Source organism: Nicotiana tabacum, chromosome 21, assembly GCF_000715075.1.
Source record: "Nicotiana tabacum cultivar K326 chromosome 21, ASM71507v2, whole genome shotgun sequence".
NCBI classification, from domain to species: Eukaryota; Viridiplantae; Streptophyta; class Magnoliopsida; order Solanales; family Solanaceae; genus Nicotiana; species Nicotiana tabacum.
Genome location: NC_134100.1, coordinates 41,191,816 through 41,199,163, shown reverse-complemented (window position 1 = coordinate 41,199,163; position 7,348 = coordinate 41,191,816).

Genomic DNA, 7,348 nt, shown 5'->3' with positions numbered 1-7,348 from the left:
ATCAATTTAAAGTACTAATTTTAGCCGTCAATTTTACTGATTTAGCTTTCAATTTCACTGCTTTAGCCATTGATTTTAATGATTTAAGGCGTGCATGTGTGTGTATTGGATAAAGATCAGTTTAAATCACTGATTTTAGCTGTTGATTTCATTGGTTTAGCCGTCAATTTTACCGATTTGGCAGCCGATTTCACTGATTTAGTCGTCAATTTCACTATTTTAGCTGTTGATTTCTCTTTTCTATTTGCTAGGTTCATGCATGTTTAGGAGTGTAGTGATTTTCCTCAATTTCTGTGCTAATGGTTTTATTTCTTCTTTCTATTAGTTTTGAGTCTATTTTTTGTTATTTTTCTATTAAATTAGTTTGATATTTAGATTGTATTCATATTGCATGCACATTTTGTTATTTTTAGTTGTTGTTCAGTCTAAAACTAACCTAAATTATTATATGAGCGCTTGATATGTAGATGAAGCTACTGGGATCGACGTCTAGTAAACAATTTAATAGGTATAGCACTTATTAGTGTAAATTTGTCCTTTCTTTTAGGTAGTTCTTGCATGCTGTATTTTTTATTTTTCCCTGAATAAGTTGTTCCCTTCATTGTTTATTTCTCGCTTTGGTTTCCATTTACAGATTCTTCAAAATCTATGAACTAACTTTTTTCGTTTTGATATTTTGATGTTATTTTATGCCTTTATTTCTAGATATGCCAATTGATAAGTCTTGGATTAGCAAATCAAGAAACATACCTGAACATGCATGTTTACTAAGAAGATTTTTGAATTTTGCTTTTGAACATGGTTCTATCGATGGGCGCGTAATTAAATGTCCATATCCAGAATGTGGTTTTAATATGTGGCAGAGAAGAAATATAGTTGAAGAGCACCTGTCTTGTAAGCCTTTTCCTAAAAATTTTAAAGTTTGGTATTTTCATGGTGAAGAATCAAATGCAACTATGCCACAAACTTCTCACAGCACACATATAAAAGAAGAAAATCTGCAGCACCATGATCCAATGGAAATAATGATCAATGATGCATTTTGGTTCACAGAAAACAATGCCAAGGAGCCTAGTTTCTTGTGAGCCTATAAATAGAGAAAAAAATATTTAATGAAGATCACATTAATCGCTATAATGAAGAATATGCAAAGTTCTATGAACTGGTTGAAGATGGAAATTTACCATTATATGAAGGGTGCACAAAGTATTCCAAATTATCTTTTCTAGTCAAATTGTATCACATATGAATGACTATTAAAGCAATGGGCATGATACTAGAATTGTTAAAAGATGCCTTTGAAGATGCCAAGATCCTGTTTCTTTTGAAAAGGCCAAGAAAACCATCAACAAACTTGGCCTTAATTATATCAAGATACATGTTTGTCCAAATGATTGTATGTTTGTAACATTCCGTAAATTTGGATTAGGTGTGAATGTATTAGATGAGTATTAATGTGAAATTTTAAATATGTGAAGTCCTACCGGGAAATGTATGGATAGAAATAGTTGTATTGGAATCAAAACAGAGAATGAGGTGCATACGATTCTATAGAATCGACTAAGATTTCGGAAGGTCTATCTTCCAGCCTGAGTTATTGAAAATCTGTTAGGAATTGGAGAAAATATAAAATATTAAAGTTGTATCTCTTTGAAATAACTTTCCAATGATATATTGTGGAGACTGAACGGATCTCTGTGCAAAATTATATGTGTATTTTACGGGACAATGTGCAGTCTGTGCGTTCAAGTGCGCACCCAGTTATCTCGTGTGCGGCAGCGCACTTGTGGAAGTGCCACTTCCTTTGATATGCATCCATGTGTGCAGTTGGGCCTTCATCTGCATGGAAGCGCACCCAGGATGTCATTTTAAAATCCCTACCTCGTCCCCTACACCCCAAAACACAAAAATTTGCTCTAGGAAGAAAAGATCTCAAGAACCCAACTTCCTCTAAGGTCCCTCCATCGTTCAAGGTAAGTTCTAATAATTATTCTAAGTTAATTTCAATTCTCCAATACCTTATTAACATGAGAAAACACTTAAAACTATTAGAAATTCTATGGGAGATATCATGGTTAAGAAAGAAACCCTAGAACTCGAATTCAAGAGGATTGGACATAAAAAAAAGGTAATATCTTCACCCTCTAATTGATTAAAGCATTGGATTAAAGATTATAGACTCTAAGTTCATGAGATATGAGTTAATGGGTTTGATAGAAAAGTATGAACGGTTATAGGTTTGGTTTGTTAATTATTGATTATTGATTAAGGGTATTGTTTATCTTATGGGTGATTGGTATTGATTATAGAAAATTGAGATCTTAGAATTATCTAGGAGCAAGAGAATGAGTTGTTGGGTGTAAAAACACCATTAATAAGGGCTATGAAGCTTTATTCCCACCAAGTATTTGATAAAATGCCTAAGTGACTAAAACATGAGCATTAGTGCTAATATTGGCTCCTCTTGATATATATTGTCATAGATTGTTATTGAAAGAGGTGACAAACATTGTGATACGTTTAAAAAGGACAGAGTCAAGATATGTGAGGCTATCTCTCTATGATTGTGAATGTTAATGATTCTCCATACATTACGTTTCTTCTACAACATTACTAATTGCCTCAGAAATATAAGTAAGTTTAGTTCCTTAAATAATTACAAAACTTCTATTCTCTAGCTTCATAACTCGTTCATGACCTTCATTCTGAACATTGTGAGCTCAGTACATAATCAATATAAACTTGTGTTTGATGTCCATGAATCTTAGTCTAGATTACTCAGCATGTCATAAACAATTAAAGTATCAGTTTTCTAATCAGTTCATGAATACATGTCTCAGTCTAGTTCCATTCAGCATTCTAGTATCATGTAACTCAGTATGGTTCAGTATTTCAGCATCATTTATCGTAGTATGATTCTCAGTTCTTGATTTTAAATCCCTGAATGTTGAACACCTGTATTTGGGCCTGGCGGTGCAGTTTATGCTTTATGCATATTTGGGCCTAAAGTCGTAGTTATGTATACGTATACTCGGACCCGAGGGCGCATCTTGTGTACATATATTGGGCATGAGGCAATTTATTTATTTAGATAAATAGGTGGTTCATCATTCAGAAGAGGGAGTATTCATATCCTTACTTCCTTTGTTCAGTTCAGTTATCAGTTCTCAGTTATACGTTATCAGTTTAGTTTTAGTTTCAGCGTTTACAGTTCTTTGTTTTAGTTTCTTTACATACCAGTGCAATTCAAATGTATTGACGTCCCTTTTGCCTGGGGCCTGCATTTTGCGATGGAGGTAACGACCTACAGGTTGACAATTCAGAATGCTAGGATTATCGTACCAACTATTTGGTGAGCCCTAGTTATTTTGGGGAATTATCATTACTTCACAATTTTTCAGTATTTTCAGATAGTTAGAGTTTTCAGTACTTCATTTGAGGCTTCATAGAGTAGAGTAATAGTTAGACAGAGTCGCAGACTTTTCATGTTAAGCAATGTTGGCTATAGATATGTTTCAGACTTATATTAGTGTTTTAGCACTTGATTTATATCATTCAGACTTTCAGTGTATCAGCATGTGTTGGTTTATCTTCCGCATTCAGTATGTTATGATATCACATGTTGATTCAGCCAGCCAGGTTGTTCGCTCGGTCACATGTAGTCAGGCACCGGGTGTCGTGTTACATCTAGGCCCAGGTTCGGGACGTGAAAAAGCTTGGTATTAGAGCACTAGGTTTAAGTATTATAGGGAGTCTATGAAGCCGTGTCCAGTGGAGTTTCCTTTATTTGTGTGTGCCAGCCATGCATATAAATGGTTAACTACCAAGATATTCAGGATTGTCTCATTTCTTTATACTCTAGATTGCGCCATGAATCTTAGAGAAATAGGTAACCTTCTCTTCCTATCGAATTCCAGACGTATCAAATGCCCAAGCAACATGCAAGAAAATACCAAGGTCCTAGAGAGGATGATTACCCATTTGGGTATAATTATGGAGTATATGTTGGTAGCAAATGAGACTTGAGAGGATATTGAAAGTGAGATACAATGGATAGTAGTACAGATTAGAGCATAACCTTATCAGAATTTACAAAAGTAATTATCATATTTTATGGTTATCAGTTTACCTCAGTTACCAATTATACAGTCTTTTAGCTAGCAAGTTTATGGTTATTCAATATGCCAGTATTCAGTTATTTAGTTACCAGATTTCTAATTTTCAATGTATCCAAATTCTGGTGACTTGTGAGTATACAATGATGCCTATGGGTGCTAAAAGAAAATGTAAGTAACATTGGTTATAGCAAAATCTTCGCATGTTTTAGGTCCAGTTTATGACCCAAGACTAGTCGGATGGTGCAGGAAGTGACTTATCAGATGATGGTATACTCTGAAGGATAAGTTTGTGTATGGTAGTGTATCCGTATATGTTTTAACTCACAAAATAATTTTATTTTAATTCTTGGAAATGGAGACACAGGTTGGATGATGATTGTTCAGATGTTAGACCCCACGGTATAATAGGTTAAGAATTAATCGCAGCGGGCATAGAATTGATCACTATAGTTTTGGACAGAAAAGAGCCTAAGGGCAAAATAAATAAGGTGATGTGAAGTACAAAATGAGAACCAAGAGAAGGCGATATTGAATTTTAGGGGATGATTTTAAGTTATTCAGATTTATTCAAATCAGAACTAGAAAGTACCACATTAATAAGTTACTATAAGAAGCAACTATTATTGTGAGATAAAAGATATGACACTCCCCCCTTAGGTTATATGACTAAATATTTACTCCGGATGTTTATAATCTCATATTATTTTGAAGTGTATAGAAAGTTGGGGGTTAGATATTCCATCTTTGTTTATAACAGATGAAATTTTCCTAAGTGTGATCCATGTACATAGTTCAAAAAAAATAGTATGCCACCGTAGAGTAGGGTCTGTTGGTGAGGGAAGTTATGAATAACCTTATGCTTCACTTTAGTAGATATAGTGAATTAGCAATTTCAGTAGAGCTAGTAGAGCTATGAGTTAATTTACTTAGCTAGGTTAACACTAGTCAATGGTTAAAAGTTTAAAATATCGAACACGTGTTAGAACCCAAAGAGTTTAAGTTAAACCCAAAGTACAGTAATAGTGGAAGAAAAAAAATTAGCTAGGCAGTAAGAGAGTAAGCTACAGAAAAATAGCCTTTAAAAGTTATCAAAAAGGGGTTTCCCTAAGATTAGTAGTGTGAGCAGAGTTAAATTATTAAGATTGTATATTATAGTTGTGAATACATTAGCTTTCTGGTTATGTAAGTAATTTAGTTTTTCCTAGTAAGAAATATTGTTCAGAAGTAAGTCGGAAGATGAGTCTTCATTGACGTAAAGTACAAATAATTGTAGAAGATAAAGAAGGTTGTTTGGATCCCAATAAAAGAGAAGGATCCGCAAGTACAAGACCTTAAACTTTTATATAAGGGGGAGATGTGCAAATTGCCAGTAAGTCCAGTTGGAGATTTGAAACCCAAATAGTTAGCATGGGATATAAAAAAATCAGTTCAGTAATGAGGGAAGAATGATATAATTACCCCAAGGAATGTGCCTAGCGTGTGTAAGAAACATGAAGTGAGTAGAATGATCATCGAGACAAGTTATTGTTGATAAATAGATCACGGAAAAACTATAAAATCATGCCAGTTATGTGTCACGAGTGTAGTGCCATTGCATGAAACTCTAATCTTCGGAGTACTAGTCAAAGACTTAGCTCACAACAATACTATAAGTATTTTTAGGAAGTAACTTAAAAAGATAATTAAGTATTGAATGTATAGCTCATGATTGAGGCAGACAATAGAATTGCGGTGAAAGAAGTTCACCTCTTAACCAAGCTAGGAGTTCGACTTTTGAAATCTGAAGATGGTGGTGTTGTTGTCTAGAACATGACTTGTTCCTACTTAATAGCCGAAGTGAAGGAGAAATAGTTTGATGATCCCTACTTGTTGCAGCTGAAAGAGGATATTTACAAACATAAGACGACGACTTTCGAACAGGGGAGGGGGGTGATGGTACTTTGAGGTACCAAGATGGATTGTGTGTTCCACACATAGATGGACTTAAAAAGGGAGGATCATGTTAGAAGCCCATAATTCTAGGTATTTTATTCACCCAGGTTCCCCAAAAATGTATCATGCTCAAGAAGATTTATTGGCGGAACAACATAAAAAAGAACGTAGCAGACCTTGTGGCCAAGTGTCCGAATTATCAACAAGTGAAATTCGAACAGCAGAAAGCCCAGTTTTTTTATCACAGACTACATATATTTTTGAGTGGAGATGGTAAATATTGATTTTATAACAAGATTATCTCACTCATTTTGAAAGCATGATTTGATTGGGTGATTGTAGATCGACTTACCCAGTCAACGAACTTTTTGACAGTAAAGACTACAGATTAAGCAGAGGATTATGCCACGTTTTATATCCTGGAAAATGTCAGATTTCTTGGGACTCCTTTGTCCATCATCTCAGATCGTGGTGTTCAGTTCATAGTGAACTTTTGGAAATCTTTTCAGAAAGGATTAGGCGCAAGAGTAAACCGCAACACAATTTTTCATTCTCAGATAAATGGCCAGGCAGAGTGCACTATTCAGACACTTGAGGATATGTCCTCGATTTAAAAGTTAATTGGGGTGATCACATACCTCTCATTGAGTTTGCTTATAATAACATATACCATTCTAGTATCAAAATAGAACCGTACGAAGCTCTGTATATGCGAAGGTGTAGATCGCCAATTAGTTGGTTTGAAGTTGGCGAAACAGAGTTGTTGGGACCAGATTTGGTCTATCAGGCTATAGAGAATGTCAAGCTGAACCAAGAGTATTTGAATACGGCTCAGAGTTGCAAAAAGTCCTATTCGGATGTGTGGCATAGAGACCTAGAGTTTTAAGTTGATGATTGGGTGTTTCTGAAAGTTTCGCCTATGAAAAGTGTTATACGATTTGGGAAGAAAAGAAAGCTCAGACCTAGATACATCGGGCCGTATATGATCCTATGAAAGATCAGGCAAGTAGCTTATGAGGTAGATTTGACACCATAATTGGCGGATGTACACCCAATTTTTCACGTGTCATATTATAACATTCAAGTTTTCAGTATTCAGATGTTCACGTCAGTTTAGTACTTAGATACTCATGTTAGTTCAGTACTCATATGCACATATCAGTTCAGTACTCAAATACTCATGCCAGTCCAATACTTAGATATTCATGCCAGCTATGTGCTCGGATATTGATGTCAGTTCAGTACTCAGATATTAGTGCTAGTTCAGTATTCATATATCCACATTAGTTCAGTATTTG